General features: G+C 31.9%; 1 pseudogene; it reads left to right on the forward strand.

The window, feature by feature from the left end:
• The first annotated feature begins 842 nt into the window (after positions 1 to 842).
• LOC133181330 (uncharacterized) lies at positions 843 to 17,454 on the forward strand (annotated as a pseudogene).
• Positions 17,455 to 24,560: the final 7,106 nt, after the last annotated feature.

Below are 24,560 nucleotides of genomic sequence, written 5' to 3' on the forward strand. Positions count from 1 at the left end.
TGTGTGGTTTTTATTATTTGTATTATTATTATTATTGTGTGTTGTGTGTGTGTGTTCTTTTTTCGTCTTGTTTTTCATTTTAACTAAGGAAATTTTTCAGGGCCAATTATTATGTATTCTAAGATTACTGTGCTTTCCTTATAAATCTATTAATGGCAAATCGTCATCTTTGTCTAGACGTTATGGGTATAGTGTATCAATTTTACTTTATTAGGGAAACAAAGGTCAAATGTCTGACTTTACAATGCAGCATTTGTTGGTAATAAAATTATGTCACATTTGAGTTGCTTCGATTGAATGGATTTTAATGTTTAAAAGACGCAAACATTAGAGACAATGTTTCCCAAATCAGAAAAGTTAAATCTTAAGAACTTCAAAGACAAAAACTAACCACTTGGAACTTTTATCAAGTGTATTTTAATTCCACCTCCAGGTTACTCGTCTTTCCTTCTTTACAGTATCTGAATACCAATTTATATTAAACTTAATGCTAGGCTAAACAAAATCAAAGTAAAATATAATAAAAATATGAATATCTATTACAATCATGAATGGACAAATGCTTAATATTTTTTATGAAAATGACCTGTTAGACATGTACAAAAGATCACTATTATGCATTTAAACGTTTACTTCTGGACGGAAAAACAAGCATTTGGAATGTTCTCTTATCATACATTATCCAGTGAATGTTACAATGTTACAAATGTTCATGTTCTGTTAAAGATGCACGTTGATAAGTCATGAGAAATATTAAGTAGCAAAAATCGATACTGAACATCTTATTTAATACGTGTTTTGTCAAACCACAGTTGTAATATTGTTGCAGTTTTAATCATACGATGGATGACCAACATGATGACGGGACCTATGATGTATTTATCATCCACTCCAATGAACTCGAAGAAGATAGAAAGTTTGCTTTGGATACATTGAAAATTATGTTGGAAAAAAGGGGTCTAAAAGTGATGACAGATAATGATTTTCGATACGGTGAAATCGTCCTGAATAACATAAGTGAGGCAGTCAGATGCTGTTCTAAATCTCTTGTCATTCTCACAGAAAAGTCCCATGAAAGCCCCTGGTGCACCTTGGAATTGATCCTTGCTCTAGAGAAATCGCATAGACACAATATTGAGTCTGTTGTTGTCTTACGAAAAAGCAGTAACAAAGAAGTGAAATTCCAGTTGGTAAATATCTGTATCAAATAAGTTCTTGCGAGAATACTAATGTTGAAGTTAATGAAAACTGCATTTTAATAAAGATTTAAAAGAATCAAATACTTTAATAAAGTAAACATTTTTGTAACATACGTGTATATTCATGTAACATGTGACTGCAACTGCGAAAAGGCGTCCAGATGATCAAAACAATCTGATTTTTTTTTTTTTTTTTTTTTTTTTTTTTTTTTTTTTTTTTTTACAAATAAGGGATACTTTGTAGAAAAAAAAACATTTAAAACTTCATTATTTCTGAAAATAAGAAATATAGGTCAAGAATGTACTCACAGTTCATACTGTTACCAGAACGTCATCAGAACCGACTAACTAAAATTGACCCGACTCAAAACTTTTTTAAACCTTCAGGAAACGATTGTATTTCTTATTCATTCCGTCAGTCAACATCTATTTTTATTCTATGAAACCTTTAATTTCAATAAATTTATAAAATTCAACACTGATGTTAAAAAGAAGAAGGTACGTTTTAGCTTTATCATGCCCTAAAAATTTAATGTTTTCAAAAAATTTTGAAACTGGCTTAAATATTAGCTGAGTATATGACTTTGATAAATGAGGAAAGAATATGGCATGAAGGAGTGCCATTCTGGAAATATGACGTCATTAATTTGATGCATTTCTCTAGTTAAACAAAAAAAGCCTCAAAATGAACCATTACAAGGGTTATTTTCCTTAAGAAAATAGTGTCCACAGCTGTCGCCCACTTTAATCTTCGGATATGTTGTGTAAAATTCTTTGAAAAATCACATATCTCAAAATCTTTGTGGGCGATGCCTGTGGACAATATTATCTGAAAGAAAATTCCATTGAAAATTGGTAGTCTTCTGCAACTTTTTAAGAAAATACGGGAAAATGTATAAGTTTATGACGTCACAATTAGCATTTAGAAGATCATGTGAGAAAAATGATTTGTATGATCTTTCTCCATGGAATTTCAATGATTCAAAAAGCATGAGCTTTAATTTTTTTTTTACATCACTTTCATTTTAAGAAAAATACAGGGCAAGATTTGTATTGAAACCGTACCTTGTTCTTTCTAGGGGAAGAAAATTTTCTCTCCCTACCTATCAACCAGATTTTTTCATCCTGAGTCGCAAGAGGACAAAGAAACATTTTTTTGAAGATGGTTTTAACAGCAATATCCTGAAGAGAATTCTTTTATATTTACTCGGTATTATTAAAAAAAAAGAAAAAAATCCAGAAAATTTACCCTTTGCAAGAAATTTTAAGTATGTGTCTGTATGTGTAAAGGGGGGGGGGGGTGAAGTAAAGAATAAAGGTAATGTTGCTTTTAGTGCATGAAAACAATTATGGATGACAATACTATAGACGCACAGAATAAAATTTTATGATTTCATTTATAGGCATTGGAAATGTTGAATAATGTCCCACGAGTCGATATTAAAGATTACACTGAAATCACAGAGAATGAAGAAAAAATGGTCGAACTTGTACGAAAACTTACAGGTAAGTATAGATTTTATGGATGGCAATTCCTATGATGCTTTAAATCATTGCAAAACAACCGTTCTGCATAAAATGTTTTACATGTAATTTCATATTGACAATTATGTCATTTTATATTTTCTACAATGATATGAAAGCCATTTAAAAAAAACAAAGGTTTTATAATTTCAGAGACTAGTATGAAATACAATTTTTTATCAATCGGTGCATCTACTTTTATAAGGACTCGTAGAAACACCTCCATTGACTTTTCAACATCTTCCATTTAAAACGTTATCGATATAAATAGCTAATCCTAGATCCCGGTTCTAAGTGTTTCTTGAAAATTAGGCATGTTTTTCCATCTATTTTGATGTGTTGTACATGTTTTTTTAAAACCATGGTTATCTTAAATCCATTACATACATGTATTGTAGATATTAAATAAGGGGATGCTCTTGAATTCTGCATTCATTTTGGATAGTTTTTAAAGGATAAATATAGAAAATTGCTAATTAATCTAATTTTATATTCATAGAGAAAAAACAAACTGAAGAACTCCTACCTGCTGATAATGTTGCGCATGCACAAGTTTGGTCCCACTACACTGGTCTATTACAGTATCTACTGCCAGGTACAATAAGAACATAGAATTCAACAGAATGCATTCTACTGATAAATCAAGTTATTCACAATCAATCAGAAACTGTTACCTTTTTACATTGGCAACTTCCATCGTTATTTTTAATAACGAAAATCGTTCAACGTTTGACTTAAATTAGGAAAACTCTGCTCTTTTGGAATAAAAAAGACTATTTCCTAAGCAATGAAAATTAATATGATTTTGGAAGTTGGTAATTTTTTGATGTGTGTAAAAATGAATACTGATTTAAAGATTGTCTTGGTAATTTGCCTTTTTCTAGAGTTCTAATATTTATTATGAGCCAATAGCTTGAACGCATTCTTAAGTCCTCGTTTTAAAAATTTGATACATTCATTTTATTTTAGAAATTGAAGAGCTCATTAAGGAAACAGAAATTTACAAAGAACACTCGACCAGGTTTTCATTGAAGTTGTATGAATTGGTTCCTGAAAGCTGCATTTGTCAACAAATCATGAAAGATATACCTGAATCAGAAATTGAAAAAAGAATAACGGCAATGAAGGAAAAAACACCAGAACTCCAATATAAAAGAGCAGGAAATAAGAGGACTGTACAGATGACAATTTACTGTGTGAAAGATACTGATGGCACGGTGAGTTAATATTAATCACAACCATTTGATGAGTTGGTTTACTTAAGGAAAGAGTTTCAGTTTAATTTCTCAGCAGACATGAAAGAATATATAAATGGTCATCGATTTTCATTTACAGAATTGCTGATCACATAAAACTAATGGATTTTAATTTTTGAATACATATATTTACAAATTTTAGATTTTCTTAATCTTTTACTGACATTTACTTTATAGAATAAGACTTCTAACAAAATGATGATGAATCGAAAGAATAAGATATATGAAAAAGATACCACAAGGTAGCAGTAGCTTTTCCCCAAATACTAATTTTGATACATGGCATATAAACAAGAAATTTCCAGCCCAGTATCTGCAAAATATGCAACCTACATGTAAAATACCAATAGCTTTAAAGAGAGTACTGTCAACGAAATTTTTTTTCCTCATTTGTACCTGTACAAAAACATTTGATATATACATGTCAATGCTGAACTTTGTAAGTTTAACAATGATACTGCTCTTTTATGATTGAAAAATTATATAAACACATTTTAAAAATAATTCCACTGCTTTGTTGTTATATAATAATTAACAGCTTACCTTATTTTCACCACATCAGAAGGCGCATAAGGTCGTAAAGGTCTGTTTCATATTTGGATATTTTACTTGAAAAAGACGTTAATGGTAATCTTACAACCAAGCTTTATGATAAACGTGATGACTTTAACTTTTCAATTGTCAACTTCCCTTAATTATGCAGCAATATACCTTCATCACTTGCTTACGGGGTTTATATCTCTCAGTTGATTCGATTCGCAAGAGCATGCTCAACGTATGCACAATTTTTAAAACGAGGTAAATTATTGATAGACAAGTTGATGAAACAAGAATATCAGCAGTCTCGTTTAAAGTCGTCATTTCGTTAGTTCTATGGTCGATACAATGATCTTGTCAGCAAATACAATTTATCATTGACTCAAATGCTGACTGACGTTTTTCATACTAATTGTTAGGCCATTACTTACACACTGAATTGTCGTCGGATTTTCCCGTTATTTCCCGATCATAACAAGGTGCACACGGTGGGTGTGACCGGTCGGCAGGGGATGCTCACTCCTCCATGGCACCTGATCCCACCTCTGATGTTTTGGAGGTCCGTGTTTGCTCTGCACCTATCTTGTAATGTTTAATGGACTTTTGAGCTTGAATACTGTTCGTTATCTCCATTTATTTTATTTCTCTCCATTTCTTTCAGTCCCTAGCTGCTGTTTTGGTGGCATTCCAGATAGGCCAACCATTTGCTTTTGTTTCTTTTTCAGTTAGTTTTCGGTCTTCCTCTCACTCGTTTGCCCTCTTGCTACCATCCCAAGGCATCTTTCATAATTTCCTTCTCTTCTTAGTATGAACCCTATCCATTTCCACCTTCTACTGAGTAGTTCACATCTTATGTTATCCATTCCTGCTATTTCTATTATTATCGCACTTGTTATATGTAGATGCCATCTTATTCTTCTTAGGCACTTCATCTGAGATATATGTATTGATAATTCTCCTCTATTTTGGTGATCTTCCATCTCTCGCATCCATTCAATAGCACTGGTCTAATCAAACTTTTGAAAAAGGTGTGCTTCTGTTTTCCTCCATATTCCTTTGATGTTTCATATCTTCCATTGTCTTTGGAATGTCCCTCTTTCTTTTGTAACCTCTTTGTTATAAAATTTGAATGTATAATAATTGTAATTTGTGACTCGTTAAAAAGTAATATAATAAATATAGCAACTATTTAGTCAGGACAATTTATCAATGTGAAGTCGGGGTTTTGTTTTCAATTATACAATGCAACGGAGGAAGAAAATAATTAAATATGGCAAAATCTGAAAGAAAAACCCTTTTAAAAATCTTTCAGGAATATTATTGCGTCGCAGAATTTCCAGCTGTTTTGGCAGGAATTCACAAAATGGTTGAAAATTCATCGACAAAATTGAGGGACTGTGATAGACAAATGCATGTTGGACGTTTCTATTACACATTATCAGGGCTTCTTCACCATAAAAACTTGGATAAAACCTACGATAAAGCCCATGTGATCATGTAAAATGGTAAGAATGAATTACATTTTCCTTCTTAGCAAACAATTTTAAGTCTGATTCATATTACATCGTATCATTTTCATTTTTAGTTTTTTCTTTTTATCAAACTGAACATTTTTACAGTAAGATAATTTTGCTGAATATATTCTATATTCAAGGATAACATGCTCGTTCCTTTAATAAAACATTAATATTTATTATAATTGTATTTGTATAGGGAATACTCAAATTTGATTGGCTTGTTAAAAGGCTTAAAAACTCAATAATGACACCAAAATGTACTGTTTACAGCAATAATGATCTAGGAATCATTGCACATGTGATATAATGACCTGTTAAACAAAATTCCCTTTAAATTAATTTTAGTCGTACAGTAATGATTGTTCGTTTAAAATACGTTTAAAATAAAACATGTCGCAATAAAATGTGCATTGTCTTTATGATACAGAGTTCGATTAGCCGAGATTGGTCATTAATTTATTGCTAATTCACTGAAAATTTCGTTAAAATACAGACCTGGCTCTTTAATGCAGTAAAAATATGCTCCAGATTTTCATTGTACTCGGGAATAATAATGGTAAATATATATATACATATATATATATATATATATATATATATATATATATATATATATATATATATATATATATATATATATATATATATATATATATATATATATATATGAAAAAAAAACAAAAAAAAGCATGTTATTGACAATCACAAAGTGTTTTTAATGAATCAGCAGTGCAAGACCGACTATTGAAGGCGAACAATATCACTAGCGAATCCCTGTCCCGATCAAGGGACTTTGGCAATAAAGACTCTCCGACATTCAATATCTTATATAACAATGTATTCCTCAGAGGGTTTTCTTAACAGCAATTTGGTTGTTAGTAAGTATTGTAGATGCCCTTTATATAACATGTGAGTTTTGCTTTATTGTCTTGACTTGCGAGTCCCCCCCCCCCCCCCCTCCTCCCCCCCCCCCTCCCCTTATGATTAAGGTCAATATCAGAAAACTGTAAAATATATACAGTTTTAGAAATTAGGCTTTCAAAAATTGTTTCATCGAATACTGGTATAATAAAACCATTGCTAACCCCCTATGAGATCATCATGGTGAAGTAGGGATCCAGACCTGGTCCACTCGGTGATTTAAACTGACTTAATATGTTAACTGTTAATATCAGTGATATATATTCATTCAGTTTCACATGCACACATGTAAATGTAAATATTATATTATCGTTTTGTTTTTGATATACGATTAAGGAATCGCCGTCTAGTTTGTTTGGTATGCCAGTGGCATCAACGACAGTTGGAAACGTAGGATAATTTGCAAATCGGGCGAAGCCCGTATGAAAATGTTCATTGAAATGCTGGTTGCCCCCACTGTTAATGGACCCTTACATCCCCCGATGATGGACCCTTACACCCATCTTCATTTGGGGGGGGGGGGGGGCTAGTCAAAGATTTTTTTAATTAAGTAAGTCGTCATAATTTTTATTAGTACCCCTCCCCCCTCCCCCCTTACGTTCAACATTGATCCTCTGTGCCTGACATTTACCTTTTTACATTGCACCTAGAATAGATTACAAAATTTTAAATTAATACAACTGGTTATGTTTATTTTAACCCCATTTCTTTCATTTTTGGCTTGGACTTCAAGTAAAATGCATGAAGTACATATTCACATCACCCTTTGGGCTCGGTGAATATAATGATCCTCAGGTGGCTAAATCATCACCTAGACCTCAAAAACAGCCATAATTGTAAATTTAAAGAGAACTTGAACCTATGCGTGGACTCTTTTAATTTTAATTTATATAAATTAACTTTGGTCGCCAAGATTAAGAATAATTTACCTTTTTTTCTATTTCTTGAATAACTTCCATCCTTTTGAATTTTAGAGAGCAGACCCGGATTCAACCTTGCAGACGAGATGGTGAAAGCAATTAAACATGATCTTCATATTGAAATGGAAAAGAACGAAAAAGTTTGTTGCTATTAATATACTGTAAAATCACCTATTTTCGTGGGGTTAAATGTTCGTGATTTGAGGAAAAAATATGGGTTTGAAGGGATTTGATTACGTGGATAACGAATCGTTGAATGGGTATATATTTATGGGATTTGACAATTCGTGATGGACATAAATTGGTGGGTCTATTCATACCTCGATAACAACAAAAAGTAATGATTTCACTGCATTATGATTACGATTATACCTCTGAATACGTCATTTGGAGGAGTATTCTGGCATCACAATGTCTTAACATGTCTTTCTAGTTTTCCATATTTTTCTTAACTACCCCCTATTATTTTTAAGTTCCTTTTTATTAAACTTTCCGGGAAAAAAGCATACCATTTGATCTTGAGATCAAAAGGTCAATGACCAAGGTCATAAATTCATACATTTGTGTGTAACACTTCTAACATTTGCACTATGTATTTTCAGATGAATTAGTCAAAATAAAATATAAGGCTTTTTTAAAAAAATATTATATATGACTGCTCTGAAAGGCATTTAAGAAATAAACAACAATGTTAAAAAGTTCTCTGGGAAATGAACTTGGTTGGTCACGTGATCAAATCCTGTGAAGCCCGAAGGGCTTCTCAGAAGATTTGATCACGTACCAACCAAGTTCATTTCCCAGTGAACTTTTTAACATTGTTGTTTATTACTTTTATTTACATTTGAGACAAATATTCTGAAAAGAACTGCATTTATTACACGAACGGCCCGCCGTATTGCTACGTTGTGACGCGCAATGACCTAGAAGCTGTTTGGTCTTGAGAGTTCGCCTCGCTCCAACATTTGAATACTTACATTGATGTTCAGCAGTCCAGTTCAGGAAATATCTGTTCCTAATGCAAAACAATGATCGCTACTGACAATAATCTTACTATTATTGTATGAGTTCTTTATATATGAAGTCAAAAGCGGTGCTATCGTCTTCCGTTTACATACCTTCAGAGGGATTTCGGGTTAAAAAGGTAAGCGTGATTTTAGGCTTTCTTCGCATCGAAGAAAGAACAAATGATCATTTGTTGAACGAAGAAAAACATATATGTTCCAATAATTTTATCTTTTTCATCGCTTTAACGGGTTAGAAGTTCCGAAACCAGTGTCACCGTGACAGAAATATGTAGACAGATATCATCGCGCTGTGTGATTCGGTCATGCCATGACCTCTGACCCCCAAATAAGTTCATACAGAATTGAACATATTTTCTCTTCAATAGGTTCATCTAAGAAAAATATTTGCAAATGTAAATAAAAGAAAAGTGATATTCTTGTTGACAAAATTTGCAAACTTTAGAGGCTTATCCTTAACACATGTACAAAGGTGACTTATTAACCAAAAGTGTGTGTTTGATCCTGTACCTTAGTCGTTATCAAGGTTATACTAACAAACGGTTAATATTATAAACTATAGTTTACTATATTACGTACTTTAAGCCTTCGATATTTTACTTTGATACTCTGATTTACTGACCTTGTCAGCAAATACAATCTATTATTAAGTGGAGTGCTGACTGATGTTTTCTGTTCTAATTGTTAGGACATTATTTAAGCTCTAAATTGTCTGTGAATTTTTCCATTTGTCCGTCATGACAACGAGCACACAGCGGGTGTGACCAGCCAACACGAGATGCTTGCTCCAGCATGGTACCTGATTCCACCTCTGTTTTTCAGATGTCTGTATTAGCTCTGGTCCCGATTTGTATTGTTTCTTTTTCATATGTATGTATACTTTGTAAAAGATTAAATTTCTGAAATCATACTTGCCTTGAGAGTTGGTTATGAGGATGGGATATGCTAATACTTGAACAAACATTTATATAAGATAAAGGTCAAAAATTTTGAATGTCTTGGGATAAGTAAAACCTTGCCTGAAGGGAGATTCATCAGGTCACAGTTAGCACAAAGGTTGCTTGTCATCAAGAGTTTTGCCGTTATGGTTTCCCATTAAATGTTAAAAATGAAAGGTATTTTTGGCCATCTTTTTTTGAACAGATCAAATAGTCATATTTTTCATACTCAAAAGGTTGCTAAGAATCAACGTTGTTACATACTTTAACAAATGAAATATATGGAGATAATGAACAGTATTCAAGCTCAAAAGTCCATTAAACAATACAAAATAGGAGCAGAGCAAACACGGACCTCCAAAACATCAGAGGTGGGATCAGGTGCCATGGAGGAGTGAGCATCCCCTACCGACCGGTCACACCCGCCGTGTGCTCCTTGTCATGATCGGGAAATAATGGGAAAATCCGTCGACAATTCAGTGTGTAAATAATGGCCTAACAATTAGTATGAAAAACGTCAGTCAGCATTTAATTGACTCAAAGATAAATTGTATTTGCTGACAAAGTCATTGTATCGACCATAGAACTTACGAAATGATGACTTTAAACGAGACTGCTGATATTCTTGTTTCATCAACTTGTTTGTCAATAATAAACCTCGTTTTAGAAATTTTACATACGTAGAGCACGCTCTTGCGTACCGAATCAACTGAGAGATATAAACCCCGTATGCAGGTGATGAAGGTCTATTGCTGCATAAGTAAGGGAAGTTAAAGTCATCACGTTTATCATAAAGCTTGGTTGTTAGATTACCATTAACGTCTTTTTTAAGTAAAATATCCAAATATGAAACAGATGTGTCAGACTCTGTAATTACATTTCAATTTATTCCTTGAAAAGGAATTTGCAGTACATGTATGTTTAAGCTATTGTAAAGTAGCCCTTGGTTGACCCATTAGATTATTAGGTCAATTTTAAATGTTTCAGCCAAGAAAACGAAGAGATTTGAAATTAATTAGCATTTAAACACTTACGATATATATATTTTAAAGAATTTTTATTTCAAAGTCCTGAAGCGAACAGTATTTCAAAAAAAATTTCAAGCCATTCTAGGAAAAAGTATCTCTCGGATTTATCAACAACTTGAAAGAATAATGATTTATCTTAGGAGGAAGTACCTCTTGAAGTTCTTGAATCAATGGAAACAACAGCATTTGAAAAAAGAGCCTTTATTTTCTACCACTCGGACGACTCTCGTGAATCAATGAACATTACAAAGTACTTACGAGAAAAGGGCATAACATTTGACTTAGAGGATGACAGAATTGGCCAAAGGGTGCTGGATTTAGAGCTTTGCTATTAAAACATGCTGCTGGATTATCGTTGTCTTGACTAAGAAATCCCTTAGCGATCCCATATTCTCCTACAGTTGCTTGATGATGATGGGACACTTCCTTGAGGAGAAGAAACTCCGAATGATCCCAGTGCTGGTAGACGTAGAGTACGAAGAAGTCCCAGATGCTCTTCGCTTTGTGACATATGTTGCTGTAGATGAAAGCAAGAGATACTTAGAAAGACTTTACCACACCTTAACAAGTGAGTTTCTCAATATAGTGGGTAATGCATTTTTGTGACTACAGTGGTGAATTTCACTGATGAAATTCAATGTTAAAAAACAAAAGCACTGCTAATAAATAATCAACTTGGATTTTTTTTTCGAACTTGAGATAATGAAAGCTGCTTATTAATTATATTTACTATGCAGGAATCAAATAGATCAGAAATGATATCATATTTTTTTATGTTTTGGATGTCCAGATTTAGGAATTACGATAGAAATGAAAACTAGGTAACATAAGCAAGTATTTTCATGAGATAACTTTTGTATTCTTTGAATTTGTTTGTTCAAATTATTTTGTTATTTTCAAAGCAACTTGCAAATCATATTGTCATTTAATTAAACATGGTGCATTAAATACACACATTTTACATGCAAACATTACTCCTATATATTTCAAAATTTAAAAGATGTATTCTGCAAAATTAATTGAAATAAACATCAACAACAACAACAAAAGCGCTATTTTGTTACAAGTGAAGAAAAAAAATAACTTGATTAAATGAAACAATCGAGTTATTTAAGCATAACTGATGTTTTATAAGTAACAATATCAATTATTTTGATAACTTTTGAAAATAATTATCAAGGGCAAGTCATACCGTTTGAGAAAGAGTCTTTGATACCGGCTGGGGATGTAACCTATGTTCTAGCATGGAATTATGTACTCAATTATCTTCAGTATGTTTTGAAAGGTAAGGTTTTGACTTTTTCTTGTCATTCAAAGTAAATATATTTAGCTATTAGGCAGCATATTGAAAACGTTTTTAGTCTGAAAAACAATATTGTTATAAAATTAGAAATATTTTTGTACAGTTTAAACTGAAAACAATGTAAAAGGACCAGCCATCTATTCCAATTACTCTGGAGTCAATTTCATTCATGGGGTCAAAGTGTGACCCACGAAATGCACGAACCCCCCCCCCCCCCCCCCCGGAACAATGATGATACCCAGTAGGTTCTAATCAATCCATTTGTTATTTCTTTGCAACTTGTTATAGTAAATGACAGAAAGACTGTATGAGGTTACTAACAGAAAACAAGATGATACCTGTAAGAAAGCTTAAAGGACCATTTTCCACCCTTACACTTTTTTTTTTTTGCTACAGAAATGCATTTCATTGAAATTTCCGGAATAGAATTTTGCTTTAGAATTAAAGCTGGCATGAATTCTTAAATACGCAAAATTCAGCTTACAACCTCTTTCATACCCACTCGCCGTCTTTCACAATTATTTCCTTCAAATACTTTGTACTATTCTAACGATAGTTATACAAAAGTTAAGTTGTTTTACTTTTTTTTTTATCATTATTATTTTTATTACCATGAAGATTGGCTTTTGACTCGCACACATCTCTGAGAGTTAGGTACCTAGGGACACACGAATTGATAAAAAATTAAAATAATTGTGTTTTGTAAATTACGGATGCGACTCTGTTTTAAAATATAGTTGCAAGTGCATTTTTGAGGTTAATCAATATGGAAGCACAATAGCCTTAAAAGCTAAAAATGCACAGATAATCCCGTGAAAACATTTAGCAATCCACTGTAAGAATTCAATGAATCAATTTTTATGAACTCTTGTATCATATACGTCAAAAATAAAACCCCAAAGTCAAACGTTCTAAAGTTATCCATACCTTGAAATAAGACCACTGTATTGGTTCGGAGATTTTCACTAGTCGGATGAATTACATGTACATCATAGGTTCTTATGTTCCATTTATTGAAATATGCGCCATAAAATAAAGTATTAAACATAGAATAATTTCCAGTTTTAAAAGGATTTTTGGTCAGTTAATTATGTACTCAAATACTTTATCTTGGGAGATTTGTACAGGTGGAAAACCAACTCAAAAAATAAATGTAACAAATGCGTTGGGGCTTATATAGGAGGAAGGCGAACGAGGATAGATCATGTCGTACAAAAATCCTGTAGTGAACATACTTGACAAAGATGAGTGTGTCATGGCTCAAGATCATTTGGGCAACTTCAAGGTCACTGGCAGAAAAAGTGTATTTAAGAGTTCATATGAGCTTAAAATATTATGCTTTGAATTTCCACCATGCTCTCTGAAAATTGTTGATAATTTAAATGTAAAAACGACAATGTACATGTATTTTCAAGCTTTACAACGCATCTTTTATGATAAAATTGATAAAACTAATATAAACACAAAATCAGTATCTGAGCAACAATATCCTTAGTTTTTCTTCAGTTAGAGTATTAATTATGGTAAAGCAAAATAAGGAAAACCTTTATTTTGCTAGGTTTGTCACAAAATATGTTATGGTGGGGGTTAGGCGAAAATCATTTTTTTATCAAAAACAATGAAACAATTGTAAATTTTATCAGGATTGAATATTCTTACATATATATAAAGAGGTATGGGCTTCCTGTAGTTTTTTCAAAACATTATTTCAAAGTAAGCGTGATACTGAGTAATTTTTCACTATTCGTTTTATTCACCTTTTTCATTTTCACAAACTACCAAAATAAATTTATTTTCTCATTATGAAGCTACATTTTCATTTTTTTTTCAATCTTTAGATCCTGAACAAGAAGGAAATGATGGTGAGTTAATAAATAGTTATAAGCTAAATATTTTATTGCAGGTTTTCTATCTATTTATGTCGTGTTTTAAAAAAAATATTATTTTGGCTTATGGTCAAACTCATATTGTCTGTGTCCAGTTTCATCATCATAAAACTAGTTGTAATATATTTACCGATTTTTTTTTTCCATTGAAAAAAGGTTTGGAGACGTCCATTGAGAAAGCTCTCATTAAACACAACAAAAACCCCTCCTCATGTCGAAAGAAAGTCTACATCATTGTTCCTCAGTCATGTGACATTCCAGACTGCCTGACAGAAAAGGATTCCAGTTTATCTCTTCTCGAGACGATACACCCAGTCTACGTCAATCTTGCTGGAAATTTTAGGCGTGAATATACATTTGACATGTATAAATTTGAAAATGGTGGAAGAGTGAGTTTATATGATGTTTGATAATATGCTATAACTATCATAATTATTAGATAATTATTTATTGGAAAAATTTAGTCTTAAGTTTCGCTTTGAAGAGAATCGTAGCATTGAAAGATCACTATGTTATTGAAAATCAGTGGTACTTTTAACCGAGGAAAAGTACATGCAAAAATTTGAGTCCAAAAGTATTACTGTTACAGAATCCTTTAAGTTGTCAATATATAGGTACCGGTACTCATCTGAAATATTTGCCATTTTTAAATATCCAAGATTGGAAAAGTAAAATTTATGGTGGTTTTTTTTTTTCGTGTCATATGATATCCCCTACAGATTAAACAAACTTTACTTTTGTTCATGCTGCCTAATTCTAATCATTTTTGATTTGAAGTTTATTTTTCTAAAACATTCTTATAACTGCTATAAAGCATGTTTTCCCCTTATTTGCTAATTCTTTAAAAATCAATGTTTGAAGTAATTTTATGCTTCTAACATTTTAAGGCCTTCATTTTTTAAGCGTAAATTTAGACAATAGCTGCTTTTGAGATATGTTCCTACAATCTTAGACACATTTAAATAACTCTTTGAAAATGTTCGGAAAATTGTGACTGGATTTAAACACATTTTTACATTTTCTATTACACTTTCCAAAACATACACACACCCACAAACACATAACTTTTGGGGGTAAATTCATTTTGGAAAAAGGCTCTTAGACTTTATTTCATTTGCAACAGCTATAAAGTAGGGTTAGAAAAAGATTTCAAAGGGGTTACTTTGATTCCATTACTTCCATGGGACTATTAGGGAAATTTTTTTAGGGTTTCTTGTTTCTACCAGACTAACTGTTCAAAGTTTTATCAAAGGGTAATTTGTACAGAATAACACCACTTTATATTGTAATATTATAGCTTCAGAAGGTATATTTCTAGTAACACTGATTTTTATTACTATTAGTCTTTCTTTTGGCCAGTCCATGCTACACAGTCAATTTGTATGAAGTCGGATAAATTTATATTAACTTACATAACATTTGCTATAGAATATTTTGACTCTTAAGACCATGCCAAACTCGTCATTTAATTTGTTAAAAAAACAATTTGATTCTACACAAAAGCACTCCGAGGTTGATATTAAAAAGATTGATTTTCTCATTGACAAGTAGATTTTGGGAACCAGGTCTTCCAACAATCTGTTGGGATTCCCATTGATACTAGTTGTGACCTGTTGTTAGCAGAAGTGTTTTTTTATTCATATGAAGCAGAATTCATTCAAAAACTCTTAAACGAAAAGAATGTCTCTATCTGTGGTCTTCAACTGGACATTTGATTATATTGTCTAGTTGTTATATTAACAGTATTTATCAGTTACCAATATTCATTTTCATTCTTATATATTGACATAGGGTACTCAAAAAATATATGTTCAACAAATTTTTAAACAGCTTGTATGGTTTTATTAATGGTAAAACATGTTTTTCAAACCAGTCTAAATGTTTTACTTTCTTCCCAAATGTTGACCTCTATTTCTATACTAAAATCCTATGCTAAAACAAGAATAACTGAAAATTTAGCCTAATTTTCCATGAGAAAATTAAATTGAATTTTAAAAAAAAACAAGATACAAGAAGCTATAATAAAAAAAAAAACCCACTTTCCCAATTTTGGATTTCTTATGACCTGAAGGTGATTCGATTAATTCAATTGAACTCGAAATTAAATACACCACAGAGTTAGAAGCGTCTTTTCATATTTAGTTATTTTACAAGAGAAATGCATTGATGGCAAACTAAAACAACTAAGTTTTATACTTCAACTTTTCTATCGTCAATTTCTCTTATTCATGTAACAATATAGCTTTATAACCTCCATATGGAGTTTATGTCTCCCAGTTGATTTGATATGCAAGAGCTTTTTCTATGTATGAAGAATTTCTAAAACGAGGCAAGTTAATGACAAATAAGCTGATGATAAAATGACATAAACAATATTATTTCATGCAAACATTTCTCAAACTCTGTCGTCAATATAATGCCATTTTTAGCAAATGTAATCTAAAATAAAGTTGAATGTTAACTGATATTTTTCATTCAAATTGTTAGGCCACTATTTTCACACTGAAATGTCCACGGATTTTTCAGTTTACCTGATCATAACAAGGAGCACACAGTGACCGGTCGACAAGATATGCTTACTCCTCTCTGGCACCTGATCCCACCTCTTTCTCAGAGATCCGTGTTAGGTCTACTCACATCTTGTATTCTTTAAATGTACTTTGGAGCATGATCACTGTTATCTTCTCATTTCATATCTATATTGTCAGTAAAACCTAATTCAGAACTTAGAGAGTGAAGTTAAGATGAACCATAACCTTTTCATAGTGGCCATTCAAGCATTAATAGTGTGTGTTAGATAAGTCTGGATTATGTTGATAAGGATTATCTTAAATTAGTCTGGACCGGTCAGTTTTCTGACAGTTGATGTTACTTTTTTTGCAATCACTATAATTCTAAGGCTTATTCGTACTTTTCTTCTGTTTAAGGAATACTTTTTCGTTGGCCAATATGCTGCGCCTGCCGCCTGCCTTCGGGATATGTACTTGTCAAAGATAGCAGGTATTAATGAGGAAAAAATGGTTCAACAAGCGGGGAGCTTTTGCAAAGAAATGACCGAAATTTTAAAACAGAAGTTTGTGGAAAAAATCGCAAGCAGATGCGAATTTATTTTTTACAATGGTGAGTTTTACTGTTTATATTCAAGAAAGAAATAATTATATATCATCATTCCATCTGCATGCATTTCTTTACAAATCGCATGAATCTATCCCTTCTTGGTAAAAGCACGCGATTTTCCAAAACTGTGTGTAGAAAACAATCCATTTATTTTTTTCTAGATAAAGCGTCCACTCTTGTAGAAGAAATGTTGAAGAGAATAGAATCACCATAAGTTTGCCATTTATCTCGCAATGGACCACAACACATCTCATTTAAAATGGTACTGACGAAATGGGATGCAGTTACCTCCACTTACTGCTTTATTATATTGTTAAATGAGAAATAGTTCTCAAATACAATATCACATGTATAGTGTTGTTTTCACAAAGGTTATATAATGTCATATATGTTTTTGTATTGTCAGTAAATCAGAAATTGTCATTCATAATGTAATCATTAACCTTTTATTTTTGGACTATACATTGATACATCAAGTCTAGTTTTATCTTTCTAACGGGTTTAAGGGCCGTTGTAAAGACGAATAATGACCCCCGTAGAATAGTCACGTCGAAAAATGCCTCCCGGTCATTATTCGATGTCAAAAGATGACCCTTTGCCTGTAGATAAAGTTGCATTACCCTTAAAATCTGCATACCCTGCGTGAAGAAAAATGACCATTGTAGAATAATTACCCTTCGTAGATTTTGTTAGAATATATTTAATATATGGGGGGGGGGGATTATAAATCAAGAGGTGAGGGTCAAATTGCTCACCTTCGATAAATTAGGAATACAGCAATGATATGATTTTTCGAACACTTTGGTCTGTCTTTTAAGATAAATTGACAACACCAGTCGATTTCCATCTACACTATTTGGAAATGCATCCATATTGATTTAATAAATTATCATTGTTTTAAAGAACATTTTTTTAAATTTATCCCTTATATATTCTAGAGAGAAAGACGTGTCCATGTTTTTATTACAATGATTTTAACAATGAACATACACTGTACATGGAACTTTCGAACACATAACAAATGTGTCTAACAATTTGAATAAGAAGAATTAAGGATGTTGTATGAAAACCGAATGAACAAGCAATAATTATCTATCCAAGTGCATATGACAATAACCTTTTAGTGCATATGACAAATAATAGTTGAAATACAAAAAATTTTAAAGTAAACTGCAAGTAAATATACCATGAAACCTCAAAAACCATAAAATTTTAAGTTTTAAAAAGACTCTATCAGATATCTGTATCTCTTCCCCAACGTACGTGCACTAGATCCATGAGCTGTATACGTCTTTGATTTTCTAGATATTGTCCTTTATTAGAGGAATAAAAATCTTGTCCAAAGAAAAATTATCAATTTTGTTCGAACAAATATGTAATTCAGTAAGTTGTCCAAGCATATACAGTTCGTACGATACAAATCTGAACAAAAATAATCATCTACTTTTTAATTTCTAACTTCGAACATATATATATCTAATTCGTCTGAAGGACGAACAAATTTGTCAGAACTATGATTTTTTTTTTTGTCGAAACAAATATCTTATTGCCAGAACAATTATACATTTTTTCTTGGCTTCAACACCATACCATTGCCTTCAATTTCTTCTTTGAAAAAGTAATGGCTTTCGTGATTTTTTGTATAATTCTCATAGACAACAAGATTTTGAAATTACAAAAACTATTTGCTAACAATGTCATTAAAATGCCCCAAGAATTTTAAAAATGATGTGTTTGATTTAGACTATTGAAAGTTCTGTAGTATGAACCTATTTGTCAGTATCCTGCCTAATTCTAAAAGTTTATAGTACCCAGAGTATGTTCTAGTGTACCGAATAAGTTGGGAGACATAAACACCATATGCAGGAGATATTTGGATTGATTGATTATTATTGTTTTACGCCGAGTCGGCAATATTTCAGCCATATTTCGGAGATATTTGGATATTACTACGTAAATACATGCAAGAAGTTGACAATGGAAAAACCGATTTGGAAATCATCCCGTTTCAGATGTTTTAGTTGTTATTTGGCCTTAAACGTTTTAAATCAATAAAATACCCTAGTGTGAAACTATTCATTAATTGTATAAAAAATTTCTCGAACCGTTCCCATGGCAATGAAACTTTAAGATATAGATACACAGGTAGAAAACCTAGTTTTGCTCATAGTCTGTTCAAGCCCTCTGCGAAGTCATTTATGGACAAAATTTTTTATTTGTTTCCCAAGGAAACGGAGGTCATTTTGAAAAATGAAAAAAATATCTAATGCACACCTACATGTAGAGTTGCTGATCGTCATTTCTGGGGAAAAAAGAGTATCACTAAGGTTGTCCTAGTCATCTCCAAGAAAATGCTAGGACAAAATAATAGGTCTGGCGATAACAATGTGTCGTCCCGACTTCCATTATGGACGACAAAATAAAAGGTTCATTAAACAGCCACTGTGACGCAACTATTGTTCGTTTGTATTGGCTGCTGAGAACACAATAGGTCTTATATAAAGAAACATGTGTAATGCTGTTATACTTCATTCTGATTGCATGTTCGCCTAGTGTTCGTCAGAATTTAACGTTGAGCCCCAACTTTAGCATCGATCATCTTTTTAAAACTTTTTAAATCTTTGTATTACTCTGTTGGGATGGGGGGGGGGGGACATTTTTCAATGGGGATCAATTTCTTAAAGGTAGCACGTGCAGAAAACTAACCCTAGGGTTCTTTGCAAAAAAGGACATGTTTCTATAGCTTGGGGGTCATTTTTCGACAGGGGTCATTATTCCTCTTTACAACCGCCTAATATCCAAAAGAAATAATAATAGTAAACTGTAATCTAAAATGCATTGCTCAAATTGTAATTCTAATCATCCTTGACATTTTATTAAGCCAAGACAATCAAATGATCAATTTATTTACATATATTTTCCTTTATTAAAGTGAGCAACAATAATTTCTATTTTTCAGTGTTTTGTTGCATTTAAAGATTTTTAATAGACTTTTTAATAGGGCAAAATTAAAGGACTTGTCCCATGTTTCTCAGCTACCTGAAATTAAAAGCGTTTTATGTTCCTCGTGACCACGGTTTATAAATTTCGTGTTTTTTTATCGCGGAGATAATGTGGTAATTAAACATTATTGGTTAAAATAAAAAAAAACCTCAGTTACAGTTAAAATTCCAAGTTATTTAGATAGCGGTCAAGTGACCATGATACGTTATAGGCGACAATGGCTGATCAGCTGTATATATTATTCTCAGTTGAAAAGTTGATGGCTCGTTTTAATACTCCCCCTCAACTTCTCTACGAAAGGCCTAATAAAAGCAGTTCAGAAATTGACTAAATGAAGAACCAAAACCGGGTCCCACTTCGATCGGTGTTTTAGGATTGATGCATTATCATAGACATATTTTGGATGCACAGATGTTGTCTGGCAATGGAAATGCGATTAGAAATACCGATTCTGCTGACCTAAAAACATTCATCACGGTAGAACACTTGCTTGCTATATCTGTGTCACCGGATTCGTTTATTCATTCAAAACTGCGTTTGAACCCGGTTGACCACTAAAAAAGTCTAAAACTATTTCTCCGGATAACTATTTAACACTGAAACATTTACTCCAATTTATCCGGATAAAAAGTTTTAGACTTTCTTAGAGATAAGAGTATATAAAAAAAGTGCTTCTTCTTACTTTCGCTTTCTCTTTTGTAACCAAGGGTAGTGACAGGTTGAATATTGTAATTCACCACGTGATTTCTCACCTCAGGTTATTACGTAAACTTCCGTTCTTTCCAGGTCGATTTGAAGAAATGAGCCTCCAAATCGAAGAAAATGGGGAAAAAAATTCACTGAACGCGTGTGATGACCGACAACCAAACCAGCATTTAGGAAAACTATCCCTGTATTGAATCCTAATTCGAAAATGAAATAAATTTAAAGGTTAGAGTACAGAAACAGGTGCTGAAGTGGGTGTGGGTATTTTTTCCAAGATGGCAGCTTGCACTCCTTGTAGGGTTTATGTATAATGGGGTGTGGTACGTTTTTTTAAACAAAGTATATCTTGTCTGAAAGTGTCAAAATACTTATTGAAAATCTTTTTAGGTGTATTTAAAGTAGATTCAAATTTTATGAATTTATTTTATATTTACCATCCAAGGACAAGCCCCTATGGTCAGGCATTGATTTAAAGTCTTCTGTACTTACATAGATGTGGTCATCTTGTTGAACTCTTTGTAAATAGTGTACTTGTGCCATACAGAATAGAGAGGGCGATGGTAAAAGTGATTAATACATGGCATTGTTATTTATGCTAGTCTAATTTTAGTCCCATTCTGACAATGTTAGCTCCACCTCTTATGCACATTTATATCAACCTTATGTTCAATCAAGGGCAGATAAGCGAAAATTCTCTTTATATGGAAAGCAGTAAGAGAAAAAATATAGAATGAGTTTATTGTATCACAGTCTAAAATCTTTTTAACATTTAAATTTTATCCCAAATTTACAAGACTCTTTGATAAATAAACAAAAGAAAAATAAGATTAAGACCGAAAAGACCCTAAACCCGACGTTTAGTGCAGTCATCCTTGATAAAAGAAATATATATATTTTTTAATTGGATATTTTAAGGTAGTATACAATAGATAGGTTAAATTTTTCCTCAAATTCAATTTTTTTGAAACTTTGAAATTTTGTTCTAGGATACAAAATCTCTCTTTATATGTAATTTGAAAGAAGTTCAACCGCACATTTTTTGTCCACATAGCTTGAAATGTGACCAATCAGACCCCTGTAAGAAGATTGTGAAATCGGACATTACACTTTACGAGGGGTTATCAAAAAGTTCGCGGACTGATGCGATAAAATTAATATTATGTAGTTATTGATTACAATATTTGTAGGGAACATAAAACAACAGAAGTTTAAGAAGTGTTGAAAATTTCAGCTTGATATGTTGATAATTTGCCAAATTATCATTAAATAAAAAGGGCTTTATATGATCACCCGGCGCTGTCGCCGTTTAGTTTCATGACGTCCGACAACGTCATTATTTCTCAATGCCCGCTCTCTGTGCCTCAATACACTTATCTTGATGAGACTCTCTGGAGTAAAATAAAGACCTAAACCCGTCTTGTTTTATATGACTTAACAGTATCATGAAAACCTTATTTCAATGCATTAATATTGTAAATATTAAATCTATAAATAGGAAAAAATCCTCGCTTGATTTTGCCAGCATAATTTTCTTGCCGGAGTTCAATGTCAACAAATGATCAACGTCACTTTCGACGTGTCTGACTTTGGACACCCTGACTACAAATCGACATTAACCGTGTGCCTCTTTTCTTGCTGAATCTGTTTTGGAATTTAAACACAAGTACTCTGGATGCATTTTGTTTCTCTGTAGCCTGTTAAAACATTTTCTAGGTCTATGTCAGGTTTTCCAGGGGCTGAAACTTTATAGAATGTTGTAAATGACACCCTACCCCCTTTCGACGTCATTTTTAACCTCTTTATTGTTTGGACATTCCCTATAAAATTTACGATAAAATTTCATAGAATATACAGAATGAGGTAAAAATTGCAACTTTTACGGAAAATTGTGTCATATCACATGAGTGAATTAATGGGATTTTTGGATGACAAATGCTCATATAAGAAGAGTTTTACTCAGTTACACTCAGGTAGAAAATATATCATGTTCGAGGTTGCGCCGCCTTGACATACATGTACCATTGCTTACAAAAACATTTACTATTCACTAAAAAATAAAACTTATGATTTAAAGTTTATTTTACAGATAGAAAAGAGGATGTTTATTTAATGTTTTAAAATTCATTGATGTATCTTATGTGGTTTTAATTTTATATGACGCTAGTCCACGAACTTTTTGATAACCCCTTATAGAATATGCATTTTTTAAAACTACCGATCGATCTATTTGTGTGATACTTTATGAATGCCACCTTACTCTTACTAAATTTAGGTAAATTATATTGATACTGGTATATTAGAGTAAAATGTGATGAAAAAATAGAACATAAATACATGTAGCCCAGGAATTGAAAATTCACATGTAACTATGCTACACTTTTTAAAAGTTCTCTAAAGAGAAAATGTATAATTCAATTTAAAAAAAAAAATTAACAGAATGATCGAAATGGAACCCAGATTAATTTGAGGAAAATTGAACCGGCAGATTCAAATATTTTGGAAATTTAAAAAAATTATCTAATGCAAAAAAATTGAAAAGAATCAGTAGATGACGTCACAATATTTGACCTCTGACCTCTAAATATGACCTTGACCTTTATCGTGTATAAAGAATGGAGACTGCTTATAAATATTTTTAAATATCAGGTTTCTACTGTAAATGGATCAAAAATTACTTTGGATTTAATAACAGTGTCATATCGCATGTAGATTGCATAAACACATTCTAAAATGTAGGCTCTCGAATGACCAATATATACGATTCTCCAATATATATATATATATATATATATATATATATATATATATATATATATATATATATATATATATATATATATATATATATAATATGGCGAAAAAAGTGTCACAGGTTTTTAATTTCCTTACAAAGATCATTGATTATTGACATTACAGTGATATTCTTTTTTGTACTACCTTAAAGGGGGATAGAGACACGAATTTAAGTTTATTGACTTATACATTTCGGTTAAATTTCATGACACATATCAAAAGAATATTTCAGACAGATATGTAATAAAAACCTGTTAAGAAATTTTTTTTTTTAGAGAATTACCAAATTAATATCCAATCCCACAATTCTAACCTTTTGTTTGCAGGATAAGGACTTAGGTTGCAACAAATTAAGAAAGTATAAATACGTGCCGTTATTACTCTTCTCTAATCATTAAATTAATTGATTTTAGAGTATATGATATGCATCTTACTTTGACTCATATGAACTTTTAAGAGGACAAAAACAAATAGAAATATTAATTATTTTATTACGTTGAACTATTTCCGACACCATCACAGTTTTAGGTAGAGTATTTATTTGACCTTGTTTTCTCCTTAATAAAAAACACATCATAGTCCACATTTACACTTTAATAAAGCGCTTTATGTTTCAAAAGTTCATTTAAATGTATAAATATGGTACACACTGTACAAAAAAGCTTGCTAAGCAAATACCATGCTATATGCATATTCCATTCGGAAATATTAATGCATTCCTTTGCAATATGTATATTCAATTCGGAAATATTAATGCATTCCTTGAGGCTAAAATATTTCAGACATGGCATGAAGAGTTTCAATAAAGCTACATTTTAAGACATACTTAACAAAATACAAAACTACCTCCCCCCCCCCCCCCCCATACAAGTAAAAAACAAGAGTATTGTT

Source organism: Saccostrea echinata, unplaced genomic scaffold, assembly GCF_033153115.1.
Source record: "Saccostrea echinata isolate AGI-Se365-2 ecotype Australia unplaced genomic scaffold, CSIRO_AGI_Sech_v1 ptg000008l, whole genome shotgun sequence".
Lineage (NCBI taxonomy): Eukaryota > Metazoa > Mollusca > Bivalvia > Ostreida > Ostreidae > Saccostrea > Saccostrea echinata.